This window comes from Rhineura floridana, chromosome 2 (genome assembly GCF_030035675.1).
Source record: "Rhineura floridana isolate rRhiFlo1 chromosome 2, rRhiFlo1.hap2, whole genome shotgun sequence".
In the NCBI taxonomy this organism is placed as follows: Eukaryota; Metazoa; Chordata; class Lepidosauria; order Squamata; family Rhineuridae; genus Rhineura; species Rhineura floridana.
In genome coordinates this window covers 170442783-170454464 of record NC_084481.1, presented here as the reverse complement: position 1 = coordinate 170454464, position 11682 = coordinate 170442783, and positions in this window count along the sequence as shown.

Sequence of the window (11682 nt, the reverse complement as noted above, 5' to 3'; positions counted from 1 at the left end):
TCTAACAGAGAACAAGTGATAAGCTTCCCAGAAAAAAAGAAGTGACTGACTGACCTCTGGGTTGATCTCCATTTTTTTAAAGTAAGGTGATTTGCAAGACGTATCATGTCTTGTTGGCCGAGCTGGTGCCCATTGCAACTGGGAGGGTGGAAGGCCCAATGGGAGGGGGAGCCTGAGCCAATAATCAACAGAGCCAGCTAATTCTAGTTTTGCCCTCCTCCTCCTCCTCCTCCTCCTCCTCCTCCTCCTCTCCTCCCCCTCCCTGCTGAGTTCTCCAAAAGCAAAATTGAGACTAAAGAGGAGGAAACTGACAGCCAGGGCCACTTGTGGACTGGTTGTAAGTAAGAAGGCAGGCAGGTCAGTGAGGGCTGGTTGAAGGCAGACTGAGGCTGGTGGGGCCTCATTCACTGCATTCACCCTAATAAGTCAGCCTCCACTGAGCATAAGGAACAGACTGCAAAAGTAAAGATGTCATTTTTATAGCAGGGGGAGGGGGGTGGATAGATTGTGCAGGGGAGCTTTCCATTTTTAAAAATATCTACACATGGCTTTTGTACAGTATGCACAGTGTGACAGCAGAGTAGCCGGATGCAGTCTTTATTCCATTCTGTATCGTAAGCTTTCTACATTACGTTGCTTTTAACAACTGATTAACAGTAGCACACTCTTTACTAAAGCATTGTTAGATCGGGGACTTCCGGTTGTCGTTTCTTCCGGTAAGATGTTCTTCATTTTCTCCCTTGGATTATAAATCTTAAACCTCTCCAATTCCGACTTTGCTCACCGTCGGAATCTTTTCTCTCTGGCTGTTTGAGAGGGATTTGTTGTGCTTTCAGAGCATTTCTTTTATTTTGCTCTGGACATGTTTCAACAGCTGCCGTGAGCTGTGGAAGCTTTCGTTGTTGCTGCTTCCTCCCCTTGCCGAGAGACATTTTTCAGTGGCAGCCCTTGATTTAAAAGCTATTTAATAACATTCAAAATCAACAGGCTAACGCAAGGTGCTGCCCCGCTTTGCTTTTAATTAATTTTTCCCCCAGAGCTCCCACAAATGGTTCTCACAAGGAAGAGATACCAGGAACTGGGTTTATCTCCGGGGGAGGGGGAGTTCCCCCAACTAAATCACCAAGCAATGTACGACTATCTGCCTGTTGGACAGAAGTCGTGGGTGTGCTCTCGGTGCAATGAGCTCCTGGCTCTCCGGGAACGACTTCATTTCCTTGAGGCCAAGGTGGCAGACCTGGAAAAGCTGAGACAGGCAGAGAGGTGTGTGGAGGAGGCCTTCAGGGACGTTATAGCTGTGTCCCACTCCAACGATGATAGCTCTCCTGCTATCATGGACAACGATGGTCTCGGGGAAGGAGAGCATCCAGCTGAGGAAGAGGGAAACGATCCCTCAGAAGGGACCCATTCCTTGGGGGATGAGCAGCTATCCTCTCGTGCCGAGGATATATCTCCAGGGGGTGGAGGGATCCTTGTAGTGGGTGATTCAATCATTAGGAACATAGACAGTGGGGTGTGTGATGGGCGTGTAGACTGCAAGGTGTTTTGCCTGCCTGGTGCGAAGGTTGCGGATATCGCCCGTCGTTTAGATAGTTTGGTAGACAGTGCTGGGAAGGAGTCAGTGGTCGTGGTGTACGTTGGCACCAACGACATGGGGAAATGCAGCCGTGAGGTCCTGGAAGCAAAATTTAGGTTGCTAGGTAGGATGCTGAAAGCCAGGACCTCCAAGGTGGCTTTCTCTGAAATGCTACCGGTTCCACGCGCAGGACCAGCCAGACAGGCCCAGCTTTGCAGTCTCAATGCGTGGATGAGACGATGGTGTCGGGTGGAAGGGTTTGGATTTGTTAGGCACTGGGGAACATTTTGGGACAAGCCGGGCCTGTACAAAAGGGACGGGCTCCACTTGAACCAGAATGGAACCAGACTGCTGGCACTTAAAATTAAAAAGGTGGCAGAGCAGCTTTTAAACTGACTGAGGGGGGAAACCCGACAGGATCTGAGAAAGGTCCGGTTCGGAATAAACCTCCCCCCTGGGATAAAAACCAAAGAAATGATGAAATTTTAAAAGGGGTAGGCCTAGAAGTAGGCATTGTGAGAGCAGGGGCACAGGATATAAATTCAGAAGAGCAAAATTACCACAGGCCTAACCACAAGTGCCCAAGACACTTGAAGAGAGACACTGCTTACAAGTGCCTGTACGCTAATGCTAGGAGCCTGCGAACCAAGATGGGAGAACTGGAGTGCTTGGTCTTAGAGGAGAGCATTGATATAGTGAGCATAACGGAGACCTGGTGGAATGGAGAAAACCAGTGGGATACAGTTATCCCTGGATATAAACTATATCGGAAGGACAGGGAAGGACGTATTGGTGGCAGAGTCGCTCTATACGTGAAAGAAGGCATTGAATCCAGCAAGCTCGAAACCCCAAAAGAGGCAGACTCCTCCACAGAATCGTTGTGGGTGGTGATACCATGCCCCAGGAGGGACTTAATACTGGGAACGATCTATCGTCCCCCTGATCAAAATGCTCAGGGAGACCTTGAGATGAGATATGAAATTGAGGAAGCATCCAAACTAGGAAATGTGGTAGTAATGGGTGACTTCAACTACCCGGACATAGACTGGCTGCATATGCGTTCCAGTCATGACAAAGAAGCAAAGTTTCTAGATATTCTAAATGACTATTCCCTAGACCAGTTGGTCATGGAACCGACCAGAGGGACGGCAACCCTGGACTTAATCCTCAGTGGGGACCGGGACCTGGTGCGAGATGTAAGTGTTGTTGAACCGATTGGGAGCAGTGACCACAGTGCTATTAAATTAAACATACATGTAACTGGCCAATTGCCAAGAAAATCCAACACGGTCACATTTGACTTCAAAAGAGGAAACTTCACAAAAATGAGGCGATTGGTAAAAAGAAAGCTGAAAAACAAAATCCAGAGGGTCACATCACTCGAAAATGCTTGGAAGTTGTTTAAAAACACTATATTAGAAGCTTAACTGGAGTGCATACCGCAGATCAGAAAAGGTACCGCCAGGGCCAAGAAGATGCCAGCATGGTTAACGAGCAAAGTCAAGGAAGCTCTTAGAGGCAAAAAGTCTTCCTTCAAAAAATGGAAGTCTTGTCCGAATGAAGAAAATAAAAAAGAACACAAACTCTGGCAAAAGAAATGCAAGAAGACAATAAGGGATGCTAAAAAAGAATTTGAGGAGCACATTGCTAAGAACATAAAAACCAACAACAAAAAATTCTATAAATACATTCAAAGCAGGAGACCATCTAGGGAGACGATTGGACCCTTGGATGATAAGGGAGTCAAAGGTGTACTAAAGAACGATAAGGAGATTGCAGAGAAGCTAAATGAATTCTTTGCATCTGTCTTCACAGTGGAAGATATAGGGCAGATCCCTGAACCTGAACTAACATTTGCAGGAAGGGATTCTGAGGAACTGAGACAAAGAGTGGTAACGAGAGAGGAAGTTCTAGGCTTAATGGACAATATAAAAACTGACAAATCACCGGGCCCGGATGGCATCCACCCGAGAGTTCTCAAAGAACTCAAAGGTGAAATTGCTGATCTGCTAACTAAAATATGTAACTTGTCCCTTGGGTCCTCCTCCGTGCCTGAGGACTGGAAAGTGGCAAATGTAACGCCAATCTTCAAAAAGGGATCCAGAGGGGATCCCGGAAATTACAGGCCAGTTACCTTCTGTCCCTGGAAAACTGGTAGAAAGTATGATTAAAGCTAGATTAACTAAGCACATAGAAGAACAAGCCTTGCTGAAGCAGAGCCAGCATGGCTTCTGCAAGGGAAAGTCCTGTCTCAGTAACCTATTAGAATTCTTTGAGAGTGTCAACAAGCATATAGATAGAGGTGATCCAGTGGACATAGTGTACTTAGATTTTCAAAAAGCGTTTGACAAGGTACCTCACCAAAGGCTTCTGAGGAAGCTTAGCAGTCATGGAATAAGAGGAGAGGTCCTCTTGTGGATAAGGAATTGGTTAAGAAGCAGAAAGCAGAGAGTAGGAATAAACGGCCAGTTCTCCCAATGGAGGGCTGTAGAAAGTGGAGTCCCTCAAGGATCGGTATTGGGACCTGTGCTTTTCAACTTGTTCATTAATGACCTAGAATTAGGAGTGAGCAGTGAAGTGGCCAAGTTTGCTGATGACACTAAATTGTTCAGGGTTGTTAAAACAAAAAGGGATTGCGAAGAGCTCCAAAAAGACCTCTCCAAACTGAGTGAATGGGCAGAAAAATGGCAAATGCAATTCAATATAAACAAGCGTAAAATTATGCATATTGGAGCAAAAAATCTTAATTTCACATATACGCTCATGGGGTCTGAACTGGCGGTGACCGACCAGGAGAGAGACCTCGGGGTTGTAGTGGACAGCACAATGAAAATATCGACCCAGTGTGCGGCAGCTGTGAAAAAGGCAAATTCCATGCTAGCGATAATTAGGAAAGGTATTGAAAATAAAACAGCCGATATCATCATGCCGTTGTATAAATCTATGGTGCAGCCGCATTTGGAATACTGTGTACAGTTCTGGTCGCCTCATCTCAAAAAGGATATTATAGAGTTGGAAAAGGTTCAGAAGAGGGCAACCAGAATGATCAAGGGGATGGAGCGACTCCCTTACGAGGAAAGGTTGCAGCATTTGGGGCTTTTTAGTTTAGAGAAAAGGCGGGTCAGAGGAGACATGATAGAAGTGTATAAAATTATGCATGGCATTGAGAAAGTGGATAGAGAAAAGTTCTTCTCCCTCTCTCATAATACTAGAACTCATGGACATTCAAAGAAGCTGAATGTTGGAAGATTCAGGACAGACAAAAGGAAGTACTTCTTTACTCAGCGCATAGTTAAACTATGGAATTTGCTCCCACAAGATGCAGTAATGGCCACCAGCTTGGATGGCTTTAAAAGAAGATTAGACAAATTCATGGAGGACAGGGCTATCAATATCAGCTACTAGCTGTGATGGCTGTGCTCTGCCACCCTAGTCAGAGGCAGCATGCTTCTGAAAACCAGTTGCTGGAAGTCTCAGGAGGGGAGAGTGTTCTTGCACTCGGGTCCTGCTTGCGGGCTTCCCCCAGGCACCTGGTTGGCCACTGTGAGAACAGGATGCTGGACTAGATGGGCCACTGGCCTGATCCAGCAGGCTCTTCTTATGTTCTTATGTTCTTAAGCAAAGATTACTCAGTATTTTCTTTCTACGCATGAAACCTTGCAAACTTCCCTGCAGCTGCAAAGTGCCCAGAAAGACACCACCCAGCTCGAAAGTCCTCATGACTGGTCAATAGATTACCATCTTCTTAACAAACCAACTCAAGCTACCTCAGTCGCTAAAAGCCTAGCGGAGGAGCTACTAGACGCTGGCTTTAATTGCTCCCCATGTCCAGAAACAGACGGCCCCCCTACTGAGATAATCACCATTGACTCGCTTCAGGAATCCCAGAGGCATCAATCACTCTCTCCTGTGAGGATATCAGCAAAGAAGTGCATGACCCATTCAACTTTTCTGGGTCCTAAACCTCCCCCTCCGAGTTGGGAAGCGCTTCTGTTTGAAGAATTGAGCTTAGTTAAAGCATACATCACAGAAACAAATAGACTGCTAACCACATTGGTGCAGGCCCTGGGACCTCTTTTACAGGAGAAAACAAAAGGCTCTGGAACTTTGGTGAGTCCTCCAACTAGCCGTGCCCAGCATAAAGAGACAACTAAGGGACTTGGTAAGAGCAAGGGTAAGGGACTAACGAAGATCCTCCCGGCTTCCAGGATGACAAAAAAATCAAAGAATATTAAAAACTCCAAATCCAGTTCTGCAAGGGACATGAATTTCAAGCCTCTCTTCAAACTGTTGGATTCTCATACTCACCGAGCAAAGCCAGACCAGCATCATCCATCTAAAGACTGTAAAAACGAGCTGGGGAAAAAGGGGCTATCCCAGAAGGAAAGGATCATATCTCTTTCCCAAGATCAAAGCATAGCTGCCTCTGTGGAAAGACCTCCATCTCTACAGGCATTGCAGGAAACATCTCTTACTGCATCTATAACAACATTCCCATGTAAAGCTAGCCCCTGGAGACTCAAACTGATACCAGAAAAGCTTGCGGTTACGTGCCATTTCAGGGCCTCCGACATTCAGCCCGTATATCCGAGTATCCCATTCTTGGACACCTGCTTTAGTCAGTCTCTTCCCGCTCCTTGCCGTATGAGTTACATTAAATTTATGACCAACTTGTTCTCTAATGCATACTCCTGGCGTTTGATTGTGACATTCCACTCTCCGATCATCGCCAACCAGATCTACAACGTGAGAGAGAAGCTAAGGAAACGAGGTATAGTTATCCAACGCCACTTTGTCAATGTAGCCCCTCCCATTTCATTAGTTACTTATCCTTCCGGAGTTACCAAATCAGTTTGCTCCAATCCAGAGGTATCTTTTAGCCCCCTATTACAACGTGATCAGGAGACCCCTTTCGTCCTGCCACAAACTACTCAAGAACTAAAAGATATTTCTTCAAGCCCATCGTCAGCCGACACAATGGTCCTGTTTACAGAGGAAAAAGAGCTTCTTGAGTCCTATCAATCTCTACCCCCCCAATCCCAACAGGAAATAATTATAAGACTGACTCAATTAAGAGACAAGCTTGCACGTTCGGCACCCCGAGATAACCCCAGGGGATTCTATTCTAGCGTTTCCACATCTCTACATCCATCAACTTCCTTTGGCCGTTATGATCCTAAAGTGCCATCCGGGCGCGCTAAGCAGAACCCCCTGGGATCAACAAAAGTGTCTCACACGAATCACGCCCCTAGACTTCCTTTGTCTAAGGCGGACTGGCTCCAAGCCAGATTTCTGGATACAGAGGAACTCGGCAACTTTACTCCCTGTCATGCCAGGCCTTTACCGGACAACAATAAACTTGCTGCCTTTCCTGTACAATCAGGTGCTATATATGTGGATACGGCCGGAACACTTAACCAGATCACAGAACTAAACTGACAATCTTTTCCACCCCCCTGGACCCCCCAGAAACATCTCCTCCCATTGAAGGATCAACTCAATTTCCTTTCCTGGAATATTGCTGGTTGGGCGTCCAAACAATCTAACCAGGATCTAGTTGCCTTTCTAACAACCTTTGACGTAATTTTTTTACAGGAGACGTGGTGCACCAACAAATTATACGTGGATGGCTTTACTTCAATTGTTCTTCCCGCAGCCCCCCCTAAAGGAAAGGGAAAAGGTAGACCGAAGGCAGGATTAGTGATACTGATATCGACCTCCTTATCATTTAACTCTAAAAGTTTCCCACCTTGTGGGAACTTAGCTATCGCGGCCCTTCTCGAATTGAAATCTATATCCCTCCTATTAACTAACTTCTACATACCTCTTTTTTCTTCTAGGAAGGAGGTTAACCAGGCTTGGGAGGTCTTGGAGTTTTATATAACAGGACTTAAATCCGTGTACCCCAGAGCTTATTTTATCATCATGGGGGATTTCAATGCCAGAATTGGCTCTAACAACTCCACCCTTTTTTCATCCAGATTTTGGGAGGGGGCGGATATCGATCCTTATGTCCCTGTATACCCATGGTCCTCCAAAGATCCCAAGGTAAATTATGGGGGAATCTGCCTAATAAACTTCGTAAAACGCCTAAACTTAGCTATACTGAACGGCCTTAACCCTGTTGATAACTGTGCGGAATACACATACGTCTCCAGCCAAGGAAGCAGTGTTGTGGACTATGTTTTAATCTCCCAACAGCTCTTACATCTGAATATTAGATTCTCAGTGGGATGCAGACTTGACAGCGACCATTTACCCCTAAACTTTTTGTTCTCTTTGCCTGAGAAGTGTCACTTAGTGATTAAATACAATCTAGTGGATAAGCCATCTTCTCTCAAGCACAAGAGACCTAAATGGTCCCCAGAACTATCTGCCAAGATTGTGGCCTTTCATAACTCTTCTCAGGCACAAGATATTCAAAACCGTATAATGACTGCTGATGAACCTGTTCTTGCCCTAAACAAATATTCCCAATTGATGTCCATGCTTCTTCCAATTCTAAAACCCAAACCAGTTTCAATTACTTTTCCCAATCAAAGTTCCCCTAGATGGTTCGACAAAGAGTATCTTGTCGTAAAAAATCATCTGAGAAGGATGTATAGTCAGTATAGATCCCAAAATTTAACTGCTTTACCCATGGAGTATTATAACATCAAAAGACAATATAAATCGCTCCTTGTAATTAAAAAGAGACAGGCGATACAGGATAGCTGGAAGGCCTTAATAAACGCATCCAGGTTGAACAACACCAAGATCTTTTGGGCCTTAGTCTCAGATGCTTTAATGTCACATAAGCCATTTCCCTGTAATATTCCTTCCCATATCTGGGAGCAGCACTTCTCAGAAATGTTTAAAGTCCCAGACCGTTCTACGAACTGCTCTCCTCCTACTGATCTTTCGACCTCTCCCTTCTGGCCCCCTGTTACACAATCTGAAATAAAAACATTAATTAGTGCCCTAAAACCAGGTAAATCTCCGGGTTTCGACCTAATTCCCCCTGAATTACTAAAAATACATCAAGACTGGTGGGCCCCCTTATTGGCCATTTTATTTACAAACATAAACAACTCTGGCTGCTTCCCTATGGTTTGGCTAGAGGCCATTGTAATCCCCATTTTTAAAAAAGGGGCCAGGGACTCTCCAGCAAATTATAGACCCACCAGCTTACTCTCAGTAGTGGGCAAGTTATATGCCACCTATTTAAATTATAGGCTGTCTTCTTGGGTGGAGGAAGATCATATCCTGGGTCGGGAACAGGCGGGTTTTAGGAAAGGAAAATCCATACTCGACCACTGTATTCTCCTAAACCACCTGGCAGATAAATTCAAAGGCCCCAGGGGTAATGGACTCTTTGTGGCATTTATTGACTTAAAATCTGCCTTCGATTCCATCCCCCGAGACAAGCTGTGGGCCAAACTTACGAAGACTACCGTGGACAGGAGACTCCTTTTCCTCATCATCCGGTTACATCAGACTACCACCATGCGAGTCCGATGTGGCCCAGATGGAACATTAACCAACCCTATCCCCGTTACCAAGGGAGTTAGGCAAGGATGTATCCTAGTCCCCCTGTTGTTTAATTTGTTTGTAAACGATCTGAGCGTCCGCTGTTATTCCCCCGATTTTCACCCCCCTAAGGTGGCTGATCAATCTTGTCCCCTTTTACTCTATGCTGACGACGCAGCCCTTTTATCTTTGTCCAAAGTTGGGCTCAAACGGCTTCTCCGGGCCTTCATAGCGTACTGCACCGATAATCTCTCTATTAACTACTCTAAAACAAAAATTCTGGTTTTTTCCAAGCGTAAAGCTGTCTCTGCCTGGACAATCGGTGGCCAGAAGATCACCCAGGTCAGACAATATAAGTATCTTGGCGTCATTTTTCACTCCTCCCTCTCCTGGGTACCCCACATTCGCTCTGCAGTCTAGACTGCCCGGAACACACTAGAGAGTATTTTAAGTTTTTATTACACCAAGGGTGGGCAGTATTTCCCAGCTGCTATCCAAGTTTTTAAATCAAAAATTCTCCCCCAACTGTTCTTCGGAATACCAATTTGGGTCCGGAGTTTTAACCCCTCAGTTGAATCCGTTCTATCTATTTTTCTTCGCACCCTCTTTGGTGTCCCCAGGTGTATCCCTGCAGCAGCCCTCCGTTTAGAGTCAGGCATGCCCTCCCTCGAATGCGCCGCTTGGATTGCTGCCTTTAGATACTGGCTTAAATTAGCCAATGCGTCTCCACCCCCAGACTATCTATCCTTTCTCTGGATCAACGCTTTTGCAAACACCTGGAATATAGCATTCCATTTTAAGCCAGCAAGATTGGGTTTCTCTATGGAGCTTCTTGCCTCTCTAGACCTGGAAACGGCTACACGCTCCATCGAAACCTGTATCAAGGACATAGACTTTCAAACTGCTCTCCCAATGGCTGCCAAGACTTGTTCCCCTATTCATTTAGGCTTAAGATTTGCATTTCCCTTATCTGCCCGGTACTTAGAATTCTTAGTTATTCCCAAATACTGCCTAGCCTTTTCCAAGGCTAGATTCAATTGTTTATTTTCTGCACTTATTGAAGGTCACTTCCAGGGCATTCCCTATGAATGTAGACTATGTCCCTGTAGTCTCGCGACCATTGAATCTCTGTCCCATGTTCTTTTTGACTGTCCTTTCTATATCACTGAACGCTCTAGATATTTAGTACCTACGATTAAGAAATTCCCAGGGAAGTCACCTGACTCACTGCTGAAATCTCTGATGTCAGGTTCCAACAAGACTCTTACTCTCATGGTTGCCAAATTTATTAATGCTGCCCAAACTACTCGCCAGAGGCTTAACCCCACTGCAATTTATCCTTGACCATGTATCCTGTCACTCTGTTTTAGTCAATGACATTGTTTGTATTTTTTATTTAATGCAATCTGTACCGTTTGCACTACGGGTCTGTGACTGCAATAAAACCTTGTTGTTGTTGTTGTTGTTAGATCACACAAAGGTCTTCCAAATATTGCAGCCAGAATGGATAAGAAAGCCCAGTGTGCTTGCTACAGCTAAATAGTCTGAGTTCTCACTGATGGGCGGTGCACTATGTTTGAAACACTCAGAACTGCACAAGGGATTTCTATGATGATTACTGAGTTTTTGCTGATGGTGCTGAGTACCAGGGAGTTGCAAATCTTACATCCTCATCTCCTTACGTGAAATAAATCCATAGGGACGTGCTTACACCTAATCTCCTTGAAATGGGTTTATTGAACAGTTAAAAAGAAAAGAGATTTCAACATGTGGCCAGCTTAGGGGGGGAAACAGAGATGGACTTTGCCCAACAAAACTCACATCTTTTACTGAACTGGAGGCAAAAACAGCATGCTGCCAATTCTATAGATGTTTATTAATTAAATCCCACTTAGTCAAAAGGTTTACTCCCAGGTAAGTGTGCATAGGATTATAACCTGTGATGTGTTCATGTTAAATAGGCCTTAGTGCTCCCAAAATAAACCCACCACTACACACACACAAACATTAAAACACTACTGAGGTCAGTGGAAGAGATTTAAGCATGTGCTTAATTTGTTGACTTCAATCAATGAGACATAAAAAATTCTTACTTTTAGCTGTATATTTTCAAAAACTAAGGCTACAAGCTGTGCAACACAGTCATATGCATGTTTACTCAGAGGTAAGTTCTACTGCACTCAGCTGGGCTTACTCTCAAGTAAGTATGCATAGGATTTCATAGACTTAATATTTTTACTTACTGTGCAATCCTGTCCATGTCTACTCAGAAGCAAGCCCCAGTGAGGCTTACTCCCAGGTAAGTAGTATAACATTAAGCCTTAGATAAGTTTTAGTAGATAGAGTCACTATTAATTAGCACACATGTTACTTAAGGACACATTTGTTTTTGAGAATATTGTGGTTCTACTTTGTTATTGAAATGGGGAACTTTACAAAGAATATTAAACATGTCCTTTTCTCTTTACTTCTCCTAATAACTTATAATTTAGTCACTGGACTAAATTAGAAAAAGCACATATGCTGATGTTCTGAGGATGCAAAATCTGTACATTTTAATTGACTGTTATGCTATACATATTTGAATTGAATGTTAT